Consider the following 5,266-nt stretch of genomic DNA (forward strand, 5'->3'; position numbering starts at 1 on the left):
GTATCAATACCAGCAGATGACAACGTTTCTCTAAAAGAAATGGAAAAACTTTCAAAATACAAAGACCTGGAAATAGAGATAACTCGAATGTGGAATCTAAAAACAGAAATAATTCCTATCATAGTAGGTGCCTTAGGTATAATAAAAAAATATTCCAACAAATACATAACAAAAATAGCAGGACTTACAGAAAATTGCACTACTGGGTACTGCACACATCCTACGCAAAACACTTTCAATACAGTAAACATAAGAGCACCACAGCAAACCACAGCACATACCCAAGGCGCACAGAGCTGCGCTCGGTAGTGAAGTGAAAGCACGTTATAAAAATAAAACTACTGAATAATAATAATAATAATAATAATAATAATAATAATAATAATAATAATAATAATAATAATAATAATAATAATAATAATAATAATAATAATAAGAATAATAATAATGATAATGATAAAAATAATAAGCTCACTGAATAGAACGTGAGAAAGTAAAACTGAATGAAGTTGGGAGACAATATGAGTAGAAGAGCTAAGATGTGTTCTCAGAAAATTTCACAAATGGACAACTCCAGGACTGGACCGGATCCTTAACTTCTGGCTGAACTGTTTGACAGAAGTACACCAACATTTTGCTGCATCCCTAACTGATGTTATCCAGAACCCAGAGCAAGTACTTGGCTGGCCAAACGAAGTAACAACATACCTTCTACCAAAAACTGAAGACACGAATGATCCAAGGGACAGCCGACCAATAACATCTATCAACACCACCTACAAGATCCTTACATTGATACTAACTGAAAGAATGAACAATTTCCTTGAACAGAACTCTATCCTTCCACAAGCTCATAGAGGTTGTAAAAGGAATTCTTATGGATGATGCAAAGACCAATTACTTTTAAATAAAATTATTGTAGAACCTGAATATGACATGGATAGACTACAGGAAAGCGCGTGATAGTGTCCCACATAATTGGCTGCTCAGGGTCCTTGAGATATATAAGATCTCTCCTGCCGTCTCCAAATTCTTAGAAGGTAGCATGACCAAACAGAATACATGTCACCTTCTACCCCATAGTAATGGGAATAGCCAATCTAACAGCATCAACATCAAATGAGGGATCTTTCAAGGTGACTCCCTCTCCCCATTACTCTTTTGCGTGGCACTGATCCCACTCTCAAACGAACTGAGTAGCACCAGGTATAGGTTTAAAGTGTATGATACTTGTTGAACGTGTAAACAACAAATACCGATTAACGAAGAGGTTAAATCAATATACTTCTCTAATATGGAGGAGTTCCACCGTAAGGTGACCAAAGAGACCTCACGTATTCAGGGCCCCTTAGCACTAATGGCTCTCAGGAAAGCACCCTCTCTTCTCCCTTACATTCAGCCTTCAGGTGCACACATCCGGCCTATAGGCGCCCATTCACGCGGGCTATTCTTGCCACATTCACCCACCTTCCAATGAACTTATTGGGTGACAGTACCTTCCTCTCCATCCTCACTTAACTCTTCAGGTGGAATCTGAAAAAGTCAATGAGGCCTTGGCCAAAGAGGATGGAACCCGTCTTCAACCCTTTCAATCGCGTCCACCACACAACCTCTTTTGCCATAGCCACTAGACAGAGAAAAATTGCCCTCCCTTTACGGAGGCGGGGATCTACACAATGGACTCGGACGATGGCCGGATCCGTCCTGCACTTGACAATAACTGTTCGACAAATCTTCACAAGTCAGCAATGCGTGGACACTGTACGAGAGCATGCAGAACGGTTTCATCAGGATAGTGATGATAATGAACAAGAATTTGCATCCTAAAAGCAATAGATTGTATGTGTCTAGAAACTGGGGAAGAAAAGGGCTCATAGAATGCAAGATCTGTGTTATCAATGAGAAAAACGGTCTTGGATGGTACGTCAAACAGCAGATTGATCCTTTGTTTGTCGCTGTTAGAAATAACTGCACAATACCTAGTGAAAGTGTGACACACAAAAGAATTTAAGTAACAAGATTGAAAGCAAATATTCAACAATTGGAAAGTGAAAGCAATGCATAGGCAATGCCTCAAATAAATCGAAGGTAAAGTCAATCCAGTACCCGGAGGTGGCAAAGGAAAAGTGATCTGAAAGGATGCACTGAGGCATTAATATACAGGGCTTAGGAACAAGCTTTGAGAATTAGTTACGCCAAATTCCAAATAGATAAGAGCATTGAATTGCCCCTTCGTTGGATGTGTGGCATCAAAAATGAAACAGTCTCACATATTGTGAGTGAATGTAGCAAACTGATTCGTAAAGGAATACAAAAAGAATCTTAATAACATGTTATTTAGAGATTGTATGAGAAGTACGGTCTTGAAAGGATATTGAAATGGTAGAAGCATAAACCAGATGGTGCTGCCGAGAATAAAGAGTTTAATATCTTGTGGGATTTTACAACCCATTGTAATTCAAAGATTGATGCTCGGGTACTAGATATTGTTGTAGCTCAAAAAATGATGAAGGAAAGCTAGTTCTAGATGATGTGGGTGATAAAGAACTAGAAAAGATTGAGAAGTATTAGTCACTAAAAGATGAGATTACACGTATGTGAGCAATAAAGAAAGTAGCTGCCATCCCAATAGTTGTAGAGGTATTTGGAGCATTAACAACCAGATTTGAAAAATTTGTTGGAGAAATTGGGATTGACATAAAAGTAGAACATGTTTAGAAATCTGCTTTACTAGAGACAGCGAGGATTTTGTGATTGATACTTAGATGTTAAGCATCGCTGAAAAGATCCTGTAAGACGTTTGACAACAGCTTGTCTGCTCTTACAGAATTAGCCAGAGCAAATGAAATGGAGAACTCTGAGAAATGAAATGTACAATAATAGTAATGAAGATGTTGATGATGATGATTTCTTTGTTGTTTAGGCTCAGGTCGCCCTTGGAGGAGTAGACCTATGATAAAAGTTTTCAGCAGTGGACCAACCCGCTTTTTCTCGTATTTTTTCGAGATTACATTACCCCGTATGTACACAGACAATAAAGTGTGATTTGAAGGAGGTTTGTCAGCTATTTCTATTAAATTGTGTAACCACAAAGATGATCTTATTTGTTGTTTAATCTCAGATTAAATCTGATCGAATAGACAGAACAAAGGCATTCCAGCTTTGACCATATTGTCCACTACTAAAATATCTAATGTATCTTTATCGTTTCAAAAATTGAGGTGCTTTTTGATCGGAGGGAAATTTATTTGCTATTTCTTGCAAGTCGAGCGGTGAAAATTAGCCGTGGCCGTAATTCTGATTTCCAATTTTGGAACAAATTCAGCCATTTCGACTCCAGTATTTAACTGGTATTTATTTTATCAACCCCGAAACGGATGAAAGGCAAAGTCGACCACGACGCAATTTGAATTCAAAAAGTGAAGAGGCGCGAAATACTGCCAAGCATTTTGCTCGGTGTGGAAGGGTTCCATCAGCTCACCGCCTTCGGTCGTGGCTGTAATGTTAATGTGGGGTTAAAATGTTTCAACATTTGCATATTGAATTAAAGAAGGAAATTAATCACTTTAGTCATTGGCTTGCTCGAATCAACGAAATTAACTCCTCACCCATCGTCCGTTCTCTATTATTTTTTTATTTTCCCATTTATATTTATGCTGTTAAATGTTACATGGTTTCCATACTAAACATCAAGAAAATATGAAAGGCAAAATCTAAAAATAAATATAAATTAATACCAATCAATATATTCTACAGCAAAATGTTCTTTCCATCGAAATGATTAGGCAGGGGGTGTATAAAATAAATTAGTTCTTTGTAAATGTAAGCCAAATGTATTGTTTGTAAGAATAACTAAAAATAAACACAGCTACTCCATTATAACTACAGGAACTTCAGTAATTAAGTTCTGTAAGTAAAACATGGCTTGTTAAGATTTTACAACTATTGGTAGTGCTTCCCAAAATAACTTAAAAACCTAGCTTAGAATAATATAATACGTTGCCGGATACATATGCAACGAATTTGATCTCACTGTTAGATTGTAATAACTCACAAATTTGTAATTCCTGATGTAGTTACATATATCCATACATACATGCATACAATATTTTCTATATTGACGCAGTATAACTGTGTGGCGAGGAAGTTCGTTCTGCAACAGTTTGATTTCGGGTACGAGACCCCTGCACGGCAACTAGTCAGGGGCGTTCCACCGTAGCTTCAGACCAATTTCTTTTATGTGAGTTACTGCGCGTAAAGTAGAAACCATTCTAAAATATGGGATTCAAATCAGAGTTAGACATCGTAATTTAATGTAATGTATTGTATATGAGTATTGAGCGTGTGCTAGAGAGAAAGAGAGTGTGAATGTGTGTGCATATGTGTGTATGTATTTGCTCGAATTTCCGTGTGAATATGGAAATTATATAAAATATATTTAATAAAAAGATATTTACTCTCGTAGCAAAAATACAACCTGTAGACAAACCATTTCATTTCAGTGTTTGAATTATTTGTAAATAATGTATTGCTGGTACAAAGGACGAAATTTAATAAAATATGTAATAAAACAGCGTGGTTATGAATAAACGAGTATGGGGGAAAAAAATTCTCATACGTTGTTTTATAAGTATAGGAGATTTATGCATACTGTCAAAATATAACATGTGAGTAAAACATGAGAACTTCGAAAGCTAAAAGAGAAGAAACGGCCGATTAGATATGCCTTCTTAAAACTTATCAGTGATCGCATATTCACCTCTTCACTGCTGTTGTGAAAAAGAAAGATATCTTGTAGAATACATGAATTAGTACTGATATAATTTACATGATTTATACTTATATAAACAATGGCGGGGAACTAGCAGAATTGTTCTCACGCGGGACAGAATGCTCAGCAGCATTTCGTCCAGCATGCAAACAATTCTCGTCTTTACGTTCAGATTTGATTTCAAATTTTGTTGAAGTCGACTTTACTTTTAATTCTTTCGGATTCGATGAGATAAGTACCAGTGGAGTACTGGAATCAATGTTATCGAGTGACCTCCTTGTGCCTACGCTAGAAAGGATATGAGTGGCTGCGTGATAAGTAGCTTACTTAACAACCACATGGTTCTGGGTTCAGTCCCACTGCGTGGCACCTTTGGCAAGTGTCTTCTACTATAGCCTCGGGCCGACCAAAGCCTTGTGAGTGGATTTGGTAGACGGAAACTGAAAGAAGCTCGTCGTATATGTATATATATATGTGTGTGTGTGTGTGTGAGTG

Source organism: Octopus bimaculoides, chromosome 10, assembly GCF_001194135.2.
Source record: "Octopus bimaculoides isolate UCB-OBI-ISO-001 chromosome 10, ASM119413v2, whole genome shotgun sequence".
In the NCBI taxonomy this organism is placed as follows: Eukaryota; Metazoa; Mollusca; class Cephalopoda; order Octopoda; family Octopodidae; genus Octopus; species Octopus bimaculoides.